This window comes from Capra hircus, chromosome 26, assembly GCF_001704415.2.
Source record: "Capra hircus breed San Clemente chromosome 26, ASM170441v1, whole genome shotgun sequence".
NCBI lineage: Eukaryota > Metazoa > Chordata > Mammalia > Artiodactyla > Bovidae > Capra > Capra hircus.
Genome location: NC_030833.1, coordinates 12,799,140 through 12,813,392, shown reverse-complemented (window position 1 = coordinate 12,813,392; position 14,253 = coordinate 12,799,140).

Here is a 14,253-nt window from a genome sequence, read left to right as displayed (position 1 = left end):
TCCAGGGGCCATCACTGCCACTCCCCTGTCTCAGTGCTCTGGGGACAGGGCTGAGCCCTTTAGGTAAATTTCCTAATTTATCCTCAAAGCAATTTCATGGAGCAGATACTATTATTCCCATTTTTCAGATGAAGAAGTAGAGGCTCAGAGGGGTTAAGTCACAGATACAAGGCCATACGCCATAGTAAGGGTCCAAGCGCTGCAACACAGGATACTCCCAAACCCACTGTTCTCTCCATGTTCCCTGAGCCAAATGAGCAGCCCCTGCCCTAGACTGCTCTTTTTCTGATGGTCTGGAAGGGTCCCCTCCTTCATTTTTGCCTTGTCTCATCACGGTCCCTTTAGCACCCACCACTCTGGGCTGGGCTTTTGTTATGAAATGAATTATGATCCCCCAACTCAAAGCCCTAACTCCCAATGTGACTGTATTTGGACAAAGGACCTGTAAAAAAATCTTTCAAGTTAAATAAGGTCAAGCAGCTGAGGCCCTAATCTAGTAGGACTCGTGTCCTTACAGGGAAAGGAAGAGACACCAGAGTCCTCTTGACCTCCCTCCCTCTCCATCCCTCCAACTCTCCTCTCCTACCCCCTCTCTCCCTCCCTCCTTCCCTCTCTCTACAAACCTACTGAGTGAAGTCCACAGGACATAGCGAGGTAGTGGCTGCCTCAGTTCAGTTCAGTTCAGTCTGACTCTGTGCGACCCCATGGACTGCAGCACGCCAGGCTTCCCTTGTCCATCACCAACTCCCAGAGCTTGCTCAAACTCATGTCCATTGAGTCGGTGGCTGACTACAAGCCAGGAAAAGAGACCTCACCAGAAACGATCCCTGTCGACACCTCAATCTCAGATTTCCAGCCTCCAGAAAAACTGAGAAAATAAGCGTCTGGGGTTGAAGCCTCCTGGTCTGCAGGGTTCTGTTGTGGCAGCCGGAGCTCACACAGCAAAGCAGGGAACGCGAGGACACCTTGCTCCCTCACTTACTGCCGCCCCTTCACCCAGACAGCTCAGGATGGAGGGCAAATCAATGAGGAATAAACGAGTGTATTCGTGAACAGTAGAGCCCTGCAAATCTGAAGACCGGAAGCTTCTTGGGGGCGACCTGCGTCTCTGGGGCTTTCTTTGCCTGTGTCTGCCCTGGGGTCTGTGACGGCAGATCAGCATTCTGAGACCACATCATTTTTGTGTCTTTCAGATTACTGGGTTTTGTTCTAGGGACTTCTATTGCTGTTACTTTTTCCTCCAAAAAATATCCCAGCAGTTCCCGGGGGCAGTGAGCAGACAAGGTCACCCCTGCTCCCTACCCCATGCTTTAAGGGCCAGAGCACAGCTCCCACACAGGCAGTGCACCGACCCCAAGCGCTGGATGTGCAGGCAGCCACACCCAGTTCTCCGGATCGGATCTGGAGACCCCCGTGGGTAACTGGACCTCGGCTCAGCTAAACCATCAGTGCCCATCCCCAGGGAGGTCATGTCCATTGGTGCCTTTCTCGCTTGCCTGCTCTGAGCGCGTCTTTATGGAAGGAGCTCTGAGCTCTCTGAATTCTCACTGCTGACTCCAGGAGGTGGTACTCTTACTATCCTCACTTTGCCTGCGTGCATACTAAGTCACATCAGTCATGTCCAGCTCTTTGCCACCCCATGGACTGTAGCCCACCAGGCTCCTCTGTCCATGGGATTCTCCAGGCAAGAATGCTGGAGTGGATCGCCGTGCCCTCCTCCAGGGGATCTTCATGACCCAGGGATGGAACTGGCATCTCTTACATCTCCTGCATTGGCGGGTGGGTTCTTCACCACTAGCACCACCGGGGAAGCCCTATGCCCACTTTGCAGGGGGAGAAACTGGGGTCTGAGAAAGTAAAGCAGTTCATTCCAAGACCCCAGAGTGGCAAAGGACGGAGTAGGATTCAAACCACACTCTGCTTCCCTCCAGAGCCCACCCTCTGAACCTCCACCCAAAACCACAGGAGACAGGAACACACCCACCCAGACACACTGAGGACAGGGGCGCACGGCCAGCATGCAGTGACCACACCGAGCAGAGCACTGCCTGGGCCTTGGGAAACCGTAGCCAGATGGGACCCCAAGCCCCGCGTGCTCAGAGACCACCCAGTCAGCTTCCCCAGCCGCTCTCAGCTGCACAGTCCCCGGAAGCAGGACACTGTGTAGAAGGCTCTGCTCTGCGGCCCCTCTGGACTCCTCTGAGATTCCCCCTAAGCCCTCAACATCCACCCACGTAGAGCTGGGTCTCATACTGGCTCCAGTCCCCAGAAAGGCCCAGAAAACCAAAACCTCACATAGAAGCAGTACTGTGCCCACGACTCTCCCAGGGACAGAAGTGATGTGGAAGACCCCTAACCCACACTTGGTGCCCGCTTCAGGGCACACAAAGCTAAGCAATAACTTGCCCATTCTGCTCAGCAGCTTACAAAGATTCCACATGCCCCAGCTCACATAATCCTCAATAACCCCGTGTAGCAAGTGAGGCTTGTCAAATGAATCCTGTGTTTACGATGCAGCAACAGAGGCTCCAAGGCGGCTCTGCCTGAGGTCCCGAGCTTCAGTGGTAGACCTGGTTACAAACTACCTACTCTGCCCACAGGTAGCCAGTGTTCCCCTCCACTCCTCACTGCTTTCCTCAGTGTTTCCAAGGGTCTGGGGCTTTGCTTGGAAGTGCTAATCCACAAACCAGGACCCTGGACAGGGCAGCCATGCACGGCCACACAGGTTACACACTGCACAACCCCAGGGGGTGCCATTCACGTGAACTATAATGTCTGGAGCTGTGCTCTGAGCCCAGACCCCACCCGGGCCTGGCCCAGCATCTCCTCGATTCCACGGAGCCTGATGCTACCCTGCCCGGTCTTCAAAGTCTCCTTCAACTGAGCCGCAGTAGCCTGGATAGAGTGTCTAGCTAGACACAGTGGTCTAGCCACTCAAGAGTCCATCCTAACCTGTTCTCACACTAAGCCAGGTCCCGGTGGAGGCCAGGGCACACCCCCACGGAGGCTTTCTCAGAAGATTGAAAGGTCCCAGAGCCTGAGGGGCTGTCTTGATGTCGAGTTGGTGGGAAAGCCACACCCACAGCCGCACATCGCCTGCACGCCTATTGGCTCTGCCTTCCAAAGGATCTGCAGACCCATTATTCCACGTCCGCTGCATAAACATCTGACCTGAATGAATCCAGCCTGAGTCCCCAGCAAGAAGACTTGAGGACACCATAGCACTGTCAGCAGCCAATGAAATCCTAACAGCAGACTGGAACAAGTTCCCACCAGTGATTTATCCCTGCTCGGTCAATTCCTCAGCACCACTGATCCAAAAAGAGGCTTGTAACTAGGGGGCTTGTTAGCAAGGGAGACAGTGGGAACTTGAGCCTTGCAGACCCACCATCCAGAAGAAGAGTTCAGCTTGGAGCCACACAACTGTCATATTCCTTGGCAGCACCCCCCGAATGTCTGACCATCACTACTGAGGGCCAACTATACATGTCAGGCGCTTTTAGAAATCCCTTCCTTCCATGCGGCACATCCTTCAGACCTCAGGAACACCTAGGGAGGAGGGTACTGTTACTGCACCCATTTTAAAGATGGGAAATTGGAGGGAATTCCCCAGTGATCCAGAGGTTAGGACAAGGCAGTCTTGCTGCCAAGGACTCTGGTTCGATACCTGGTAGGGGAACTAAGATCCCTCGGGCCACACAGCATGGTGGAGGCAGGTAGTGTTGGTCCTTCAGTCGTGTCTGACTCTGCAATGCCATGAACTGTGTAGTTCCTCTGTCCGTGGGATTTCCCAGGCAAGAATTCTGGAGTGGGTTGTCATTTCCTACTCCAAGGGAATCTTCCCAACCCAGGGATTGAACCCATGTCTCCTGCATTGAGAGGCAGATCCTTTACCTTCTGAGCCATCAGGGATGCCCAAATGTTTCCCAGGGGTTGGGGGGTGGGGGGGGGCAGGTAAAGATGATGGGAGATTGGAGGGCATTCCCTGGTGGTCCAGTGGTTAGGACGATGCCCTCTCACTGCCAAGGACCCAGGTTCAATTTCTGGTCAGGGAACTAAGATCCCTCCAGCCACGCAGTGCGGTGGAGGTAGGGGAAGAGAAGACAGGAAATTGGAGCCAGAGGAAGGCGGGTTTGATGATCTTTCCCGAGATCACTGGCGAGCTGACTGCAGAGACTCAGCCCCTTAGCCCCATGCTTTTGCCTCCCCATCACGGGCATGCATCACTTCCTCTGTTCACCCCTTTGCCAGGAGCCAGGGATAAAGGTGAGCAGAATCCATCACGGGCCTGTCCCTTGTCACGACCGGCGGGCAAGACAGGCATGAACCTGTCGCACAGGTGATATCAAACAGCCTAGTGCTGTGTCCAGGGGCGGATGCAGGGCTAGCAAACTGTGTTAAATGGGGGCCTTCTGGTCTGGGGGCTCAGGAAGGCTTGTCTGATAAACTGAAGAGAATGGGGGGATGTTAACAAGGGGTGAATCCTAAAGGAAATCAGTCCTGAATATTCATTGGAAGGATTGATGCTGAAGCTGAAACTCCCAATACTTTGGCCACCTGATGCAAAGAACTGACTCACTGGAAAAGACCCTGATGCTGGGAAAGATTGAAGGCAGGAAGAGAAGGGGATGACAGAGGATAAGATGATGGGGTGGCATCACCAACTCAATGGACATGAGTGTGAGCAAGTTCCAGGAGTTGGTGCTGGACAGGGAAGCCTGGTGTGCTGCAGTCCATGGGGTTTCAAAGAGTCGGACATGACTGAACGACTGAACAAGGGGTGAGGAGGAGGACAAGAAGAGGAAGGCCAGACCACAAGGCAGGAAGGCAATAGGAGTTCTAAGAAACTGGGGAAAGCCCAGTATGCAAAACAAAAGGAACACTTACCAGAAGATTCCCTTTGCGTGAAATTCTAGAAAATGCAAGCTAATCTATGGTGACAGTTGTCTCCTGGGCTAGGAGGTGGGGCGGGGTGCAGAGATTGCCCAGGGTGACTGATCTGTTCATTATCTTGACAGTGGTGACAGCTGCAGGGGTATACACATATGTCCAAACTTGTCAAGCCCCACACTACACTATGTGTCCATTATACCCTAGCACCACTGTTAAGAAGGGAATACGTGGAAGGCTGGTGTGACTGCAGCTCACAGAGAGGCAGGAAGGGAGGGGAGGGAGAGGAGGTTGGAGGCCTGGGAGGGGTCAGTTCAGACAGGCTTCAACATCTCTGAGGCCTGGGCTTGCTTCAGCAGGCAGTGTTATCAATTCTCAAGGCTGCCGAAACAAAGTCCCACAAACTGGATGCCTTCAGCAACAGAAATGTATTTTCTCATAGTTCTGGCGGCTAGTAATTCAAGACCGGGGTGTCAGATGGTTTGATTCCTTTTAGACAAATGTGAGACAGAGTCTGCTCCAAGCCTTTCCCCTGGCTGCAGGTGGTGGGCTGGCCATCTTTGGCGTTCCTTGGCTTCTAGGAGCATCATCCCAATCTTTGCCTTTATCTTCACAGAGCCTCCTCTGTGTGTGAGAGAGAGTCTTCTTCCAAATTTCCCCCTTTTAGAAGGACCTCAGTCATACTGGATTGGGGGCCCACCCTAACCCAGTACGACCTCATTGTAACTCATGGTACCTGCAATGATCTTGTTCCCAAATAAGGTCATATCCTGAAGCACTGGTGATTAGAACTTGAATGTCTAAATCTATGTGGACCGCAACTCAACCCATAACAGACGATTTGAAAAATAAATAATAACTGAGTGAGATGGGGGGGAGATAACAAGAACTGAGTTAGAATTCAGCTCCGCCACTTTCCCTGGGGAGTTGTTTTTTATTATTTTTAATTTTGGCTGCACTGGGTCTTCACTGCTGCGTGCAGGCTTTCTCTAGTCCCAGTGAGCCAGGCCTACTCTTCGTTGTGGTGTGCAGGCTTCTCATTGCAGTGTTTCTCTTGTTGCAGAGCACGAGCTCTAGAGCACAGACTCAATAGTTGTGGCACACGGGCTTAGTTGCTCCGAGGCCTGTGGAATCTTCCCTGACCGGGGATTGAACCTGTGTCCCTTGCACTGGCAGAGTCTTCACCAGTGAACTACCAGGGTGAAGTCCTGAGCCTCTATTTTCTCCCTTGTAAAATAGATATTATGACCCATGCTTCACTTTGCCACCAAGAGATCCCAGGATTGAAGAAAAGGATCAGTTTCCACCTGATTGCTTGTGTTCCAGAGGCCGTGGGAAAGCTCTCCATCTCGCCCAGCACTTGCTCCCCAGACCGGCCCTATGTATTTTTCATGGCCAGACACCAGGGACCCAGGAGAAGGTGAGGTCCCTGCCCACACATCCTCAGTTAGGGAGCAAGACCTACCATAAGCACTGCCACACAAGTATGGCAAAGAGCCACCTCTGCCTAGTGTAGTGAGGGAGGGCTCTAAGGAAGAGGTGCCTCTTCACACAGGAAAACTGCTGTGGGTCAAGCCCCAAGCCTCAGAGGGAGGCAGGGTGAAAGGAAGAATAATGCCTGCCCCAGAGACATCTACACCCTAATCCCCAGAAGCTGAGAATATGTTACCTTAAATGGCCACAGGATTTACAGATGTGAATGAGGTTAAGGACATTTAGAAAGAGACATTATCCAGATGGGTTCAATCTAACCATGAGTCCTTAAAAAGGGGGAAGAGGAGACAGAGTAGGTCAGAGATGCAAGAAAGGAAGAGGGACCAAGCAATTGTGAGAGGGAGACTAAACCGCAGGAAGGGGCCACAAGCCAAGGACTGCGGGCAACATCTAGACAAAGATCTGTTGGTGGGGGGTGGTCCCCAACCTCCAGAATCTAATGCCTGATGATCTGAGGTGGAACTGATGCAATAATAATAGAAATGAAGTGCACAATAAATGTAATGCACCTGAATCATCCCCAAACCATCACTGCTCCCTGTCCATGGAAAAGATGTCTTCCACAAGACTGGTCCCTGGTGCCAAACGTGTTGGGGACCACTGCTCCAGAAGCTGGCAAAGAAGGCTCATCTTGGGCCCCAGAAGCAAAGCAGGTCTGCCAACACCTTGATTTCAGCCCAGTGAGACCTGTCTCAAACTCCTGTCCTCAAAACTATTACAAAATACATCTGTATTGTTTTAAGCCACCAAGTTTAAGGCAGCTTATAAAACTCAGAAAACTCATGAGGGTCAGGTTGGACACTTTGGTCCTGGAGGGGGACAGGCTCAGACAGGAGTGTGAGGAAGTGAAATCCCGGTTGAGGTTTATGTCAGAGGCTCTGACCTTGGTTCCCACTGTCTGACCAGGGGACCTCAGAGAAGGTCAAAGGTCCTCTCTGTGTCCCTCCTGGTGAGGGAGGAGCCCACAGCATCCACACCACGGGACTGCCAGGGCCATGAACTCGTGGTGGGTGAGACTCAGGCACTCGGGGCTGCGCTTGCAGGCCTGGGGCTGTGACATGCGCAGTGGGACCCTGGTGACAGCAAAGCTGGGCCGTCCAAGCCAAAAGGGATATCACATCACTACCCGATGCCTGGTTTTGCAGACGAGAAAGCTGGAAGAGAAAGGATGCTCGTCCAGGGCCTCACCAGAAGTCGAGGCCAGAGCCAGGGAGAGAACCAAGGCCTCCTAATGTCCAGCCCGGGAGTCGGGGACCTGCCTTCGCAGGAGGCTCCTGCATCACAGCTGAACCTACTCTTCTGCCTAAGCCTAGAGCTCAGACCCCGCAAGAACTGCCCATCCTGCACTGCACCCTCTGGAGATCTGGCTTAGAGGCGGCTCATGACTCCGCTGGGCACCCCCCGCCAAGGGCCACCCCATCCCAAGGAAGTCACCTGCCTCTGCCAGATGGCAGTTAGACCACTGCCAGGGCCACCAGCTAATCAACCTCTGGTTCCCAGGTCAGGCTGGAGCCTGGTCCTGCTCGAGGATTTGTTTCTACCCTCCAGCCAGCAGAGGGTGAGCAGGGTCAGCTGGGGGTCTGAATACTAGGCCCTCAGAGCTGACTCACTGGAAAAGACCCTGATGCTGGGAAAGACTGGGGGCAGGAGGAGAAGGGGACGACAGAGGATGAGATGGTTGGATGGCATCACTGACTCAATGGACATGAGTCTGAGCAAGCTCCGGGAGATGGTGAAGGACAGGGAAGGCTGGCGTGCTTCAGTCCATGGGGTCGCAGAGAGTCGGACACCCCTGAGAAACTGAACAACAACAAAAAGGCAGGCGATGGGTCCTGAAGAGGGCTGCAAGCTGGAAGCAGAGCAAAGAACAATCTCAGAGCCCTGAGATCCACTTTCCCAGGGTAAGTCATCCTTCAGTTCTCAGAAAACTCACAGCACATTCCAAAATCAGCTGCTGGCAGGATCCTTCCCTCTCGGTAGGTATTTAAGAGGCCAGGATGCCTTCAGCTCTTGGTGTTTGGTGTCCGGTCAGCCTTCCCGGTGGGTCAGCTGTTGGCCATCACATTACTCAACGGAGAAGACGGAATTTTCACAGAGAACACAGTGTCATTTCCAGCATCAGAGGAACCAGGCCAACACGGCCAAGGCAGGGTGGGAGCGCAGCGGGGAATCAGCACTGTGGCCATCTCACAAGATGACATCGGGGAACGCAAGGAGTCACTCAAGACAGCGTCTCCCTTCTTTTCTCTGAGTGCTGGGATATTCTATTGTCGTCGCGTGAAGGTCCATCAGTGACAGTCCTGGAAAAATGGCTCTTTCAAGGTCAGGGAAATACAAGCAAAGGAACAAGGAACAATTACTCCAAATGTGGGGCTGTTCAGATGCTTCACGTTTAGAGAGGCATCCAGTTGGAAATAAAGCCACACACCAAGATGTCCAGGACAGGGACATTTTCTGATTAAACAGAGGCAGCAGGATCGTGAAAACGGGCTGCTCGTACCAGGCGTTGCTCAGAGGGAAATGCAGGCTGCATCCACAGAAGCCCCACTAGTTGGTTACTTTCTTCAGCTTCTCCACCTAGTCCAGCATCTCTGTTTCCGGTTGGACTCATCGAATGGAAGATCCCAGCAAGGGGTTGGGGCAGGGAGAGAAGAGAGTGATGGGAGAAGCAAGTCCTCAGCCATAGATTAGCAGGGCCGAAGTCACCGCCTCTGGCCAACAGCTCTAGCTGGGGCGGTCTGCTCTGGCTCCAGGCTGCCATCCCTTCCTTTCTTGCCCCTTCTAGCCAGCAAGCATAAGTGTCCCCTCATAGGGGGACTTTATTCTTCCCTGCCCTCCCCTTTGTGAGCAGTCCCAGAGCTCTCTCCTCAGGGACCCCACTTAGGGTCCCCTCTGTTCCCTACCAGGACATAAGTGATCACCATACCTTCTCCAGAAATTATCCTTGGACAACTCCAGCATCCTTTCTGGAACTGCCATAAACACAACTGTTCTCTGCAGGCTGGTCTGTTTTGTCAAGTCAGTTTCGAGCCTCCACGGCAGGGACCAGAGCCTATACACCATACGCATCACCTACATCCATGCCTTGCCTGCTAAGCAGTTCTCTGGTTAGGCCGGTCACACCTTCAGAAGATCCCCGTCTCCCTGCCAAATTCATGGAACCCAAGGGCAGTGGCCAAGAGGCCAGGTGGGGCTGGGGCGAGCCAGGGAAAGAGAAACAGAGCTTAAGCAACCAGAGGCAAGGTAGGGGGGTGACAACCCCCACATTCTCCTCTCCACTACCTGCTCCTTCTCTCCCAGCTTCGGTCAACAACCAGCCCCAAGGCAGGGACATCACTTTCCTCAAGCTCCAGCCTCCTGCTTCCTGGAAGAAAGCACGTTCAATCAGCAAGCATCCACTCAAAGGTTATCCAGGCCATGCTAAAATCAGGCATCAGGGCCTTAAACAAACAGCATCTGGACCCTGGCTGGGCTTCTGGCCTCAACCCCACAATTTGTGCAGAGCAAATACCACCCCTATGGGGAAGGGAATGCAGAGTCAGCCAGACATAGTCAAATCTTGGCTTTACCGCTTAGCAGGTCCTCAAAAGTCGACATGAGGCGAGGATTTGGGTGCAGTTTATGGATGATCTGGGACAGGATCTCAGGAAGAACTGGCTCCTGGAAGTGGGTAGGTGTGGCAGGAACGGGACAAAAGCCAACCAAAGGTGCCTTAATGATCCTGGACCCCTGCGGGGGAGCCCCCCCAAAACCAGGCAGATCAGCCTGGAGGTGTCCCACTATGGCTCGGAAGCTGGGAATTTATCTAGCAACCCCCTTCCCCCACTCAAGGGTGTCAACTCCCTGACCCTTCAGACTGGCTGTGCATGTGGGCCAGCACCAACGGACATCCCTAGAAAAGAGGCAGGAACTGTCTGTCAGTGACCACAGGGGTGGGCCCCAGAGCACACTCTCCACTGTTTCCTCGGCCTCTCTGAGGCTGACTGTGAAATGGGCACAGAGTGTGGGACGGCTGAGCAGCAGAAGGCGTTGGGTGCTGGCACTCAGCAAAGGCTTGTACAGACAGCCTGGTTCTAGGACTACAGCCCGTGATGTTGCGGTAGAGGGATCTGACACCTGGGGGACTTCCCAGAGAAGGAGGCATTTAGAGAATGGGTCACATTTGATAAAGGACCTGATCTGATAACCCAATACTTCTTTCATGGTACCCCTGACACTTTACCTCCAGAAGGGACCTCAGGGGGAACCTAGTGATCCCTTAGGAAAATAAGCAAGGGAACCAGGGCCCAGAGACGTGAGAGGACTCCTGGTAAAAGGCTGTGCCCACCCCCCCAGCCTCTCAGCTCCCCCCCACCCCCGCAGACGGCCCACCCTGGGACACCAGTGATGTCCTGGGACTCCACTAGGATACGCTCCTGTTGTTTAGTCACAAAGTTGTGTCCGACTCTTTGTGACCCCAGGGACGATAGCCCACTAGGCTTCTCTGTCAATGGGGCTTTGCAGGCAAGAATACTGGAACGGGTTGCCATTTCCTCTTTCAGGGGATCTTCTTGACTCAGGGATCTAACCTGCATTAGAACAAGTGCCAATTCTTAAAGACCCAGCTGCCCAATTTATTCACTGTGTAAGAGCCTCACAAAAATGCCCACTTGCAACAGTGATGAAGCCAACTCCCCAAACCCAGTAGATGATTCATGGTCTAAAATCCATCATACAGGTTTCCTTCTTCTAATTTCAATCCCTTTTCATTCTGTGAATATTTTCTGAGGCTTTTAGGAGCCAGGCATTGAGAACTGAGTCCAGAGGGGAGACAAACCCAAGTCCAGAACAATAATGCCATTGAACTGCTACGGGCGTGAAGGAAAGGGAGCCAGTAAGTGTGCCTGGGGACCGAGGAGCAGATAGCTGAGTTGGGTCATAAAGGATGTATAGGAGTTTGCCAGGCAAAGGAAATGGAACTCAGGGCAGTTCACTCCAGGTGCAAGAAAAAGCCTGAACAAAGAAGGGCAGTGTGGAATGCTCATGCCCAGGTGGAGAATCGTGGGGACTAGGCTGAGGGAGGAGGCAGAGAGAGGAGCGGGACATGTTGCCATGGCAACTCCCACTGTTCGCATCCAACACCTGCCCGACTGGTCAGCATCTGTGTTTGTATCAGCTGTTACATAATTGGACTATCAAGTCTGTTAGACAAGGGCTGGAGCAGCAAACTGTCAACAGAGGATCAATAGGATGAGAGTCATTTTCAGAGGAAAATCCTGCTTCAAGCACAGGCCGGACTGACCCGATGTCTGCAGAAGGATGCAGGTGAGAGGCAAGAGTCACCCTCAGCTCCTAGGACCTATCTGCTTTGCCTCTGCCCTGCACACAGGAGCAGGCGGAGACAGCTGGAGTATCCACATACAGCTATAATGTGAACCCAAATCCCACACAGCTCGGTGAATTAGAATCTCAGAGCTTGAACTCTGGAAGCTCCCTCAGGGACCCCCAAGGTCTCATCCCTTGTTTTACAGATGAGTTACCAGAGATGAAATTAGAACTCACAATGCATTCAATCATTCAACCAATACTAGAGCACCCCTTCTGTGCCAGGCACAACCCTAGGTCTTCAAGTCAGAGCAGAGACTAAAGTAGCCACCTCCTTAGCCCTCGTGAAGTTCCTAGTAGAGGAAAGAGAAGATAAACAAAATAGTTCAAATTGTGGGAGGTTTTATGAGAGAAGTAAACAAAGTGATGTGATTCAGGGCTCCACAAACTACAGCCGGTGGGCCAAAGCCTGCCTTTGGCCTCTGTAAGCCAGCAAGCTAAGAACGGTTTGACATTTTTGAAGAGACACACATACAAAAAAAAAAAAAAAGAAAAGAAAAGAATTATGCAACGGAGACCGACCAGCCCACAAAGGCTAAAATGTTTGCTCTCTGGCCCTGCACAAGAGAAGTTTGCCAACTCCTGTTGAGAGTTAGCGGGAAGTGGGGGCCTGTCTTAACCAACAAGGTCTGGGTTCCTTCCTTGTAATATGGACTCTTTCTGCTCCCCAGAGCTGCCTCCACCTTGGGGAGGATAAAACATTGAAACAGTTCGTCAGAAGTTCAGTGGAGCTGGCAACCTGCCTGCAGCCCAGAGTCCAGATTTCCAGACGTCTCCTTCCCCACCTGCTGTCTGGGGTCTGACTCAAGTAGCCTGGTCCCTCCCCAACTAGCAGACAAACCATAGCCTCTCCCAGGGACCCCTAACCCCTCAGCTCACCTCCAACTCCTGCTTGAACTACCTGGTCAAAAATAGAACCTCATGGATCCCTATTTCAAGACCTCTCCCTGGAAATCCAACACCTAGAAATGCTGACTTCCTGGATTTCGGTTCACAGCTCAGAGTTCAACTTTACAAATCCTGGCATTTGGCAACAAAGGCAGAAATGTTACTATCCAAACAAAATCAAACACACAAGTCTAGCTCTTGGGAAAGAAAGTCTGTAGAACATTCCAGCAGCAATTGAGAATGGAAACCCACACAAAGTCAGAAATGCAGCATAAATTCCCAAGCTCGGCACTCAGCAGTATCTGTGATACACATCACCACATTGCTGTGCAAAACGGGAACCAGCTCGTCTCTGAAGCAAAAAAGAAAGTTTGTCCCATCAATGTTCAACACAGAGCCTTTCCTCTCACGCAGCCCATCACCCCAGAAGGTTCCAGAACACCTATTGTTCACAGTGAAATCTGTGCCTTATGGAAAATAACTTACATTTGAACAGTTAATGTTGCAATCGTTAAACTAGCCATCCCCTAAAGTTAAAATAACTCACCTGTCCTCACAAAGCCATACAATAAATTCGCATTATGGCAGTGGTGAAGACCTCTGACGGAAGATGATAAATGGGACACATTCACCCGGGATTCCTCCCCACACCTCGTTAAGACTGAAGTAAAGGGCGACTTTAAAGGAATAAGCACACAGGAACAAAGAAGAATGAGAAACAGCAAGAATAAGAGTTTGGAAGATGGGAAGCACATGGATAAGTTCTGAGAGAGCAGAACCCGGAGAGCCACATGGAGCCCCGGGGCTCAGCCTGGTTTCCACGGAAGAACCCCACCCAGGCAGGCAGAGCACCCCAGCAGTGGGGATGGAGGTGGGGTTGACATGATGATAGTTAGCTGAACGACTAGCTTAGGAGCAGGCAGACCCTGATACCTCTCCCTCTCCTCACAGTCGACAAAACGCCCCTTCTGCCCTGCTGGAAGACTGACAACTGATGCTCTAGAAAAAGTAAAACAGGACCTTAACCCTGGGGGACACCAAGGACCTCTGTGGAGGAAGGACCCGTGCCCAAAACAGGAAATTAAATCCAAGTTTACCTGTCAGATATCAAGACCCTCCCTCCCTCACCGTCTTCTTCCCTGACTCAGATCTCACTCAGGATGCTAGCAAGGCAAAAAAAAAAAAAAAAGGAGAATGGAAAATTCTTCATGAGGGAGTCTGACCAACTCAAGAGAAAAAGAGCTCCAGGTGCAGACACGGTTGTTTTGTGTCCTCGAAGGAGGCATGACAGGTAAAAATGTTTTCCCTGCTTCTCTTTCAGGGGTACTTAATTTCGAATTAACTTCTGTCCGAGAAAACACGATTTCCTGCACCTCCTCTCCATTATCCCCCACCGTCTCTGTTGTAGAGGAGGGCACCGTGTTCAGGGTTTGATGTGAATGATTGCAAGTTGACAGAATCTACCTACCTCAAGACAGCTGAACTAAATCACTCTACAGCAGCGTCCTCCGGAACCTACAATTAGAAGTACCTGGGGAGCCTTAAAAAGACACTAGTCCCAGAGCCCCACCCTCCCGTGATTTAATTAGTTAGGGAGGGGTCAAACAGCTTCCTTGC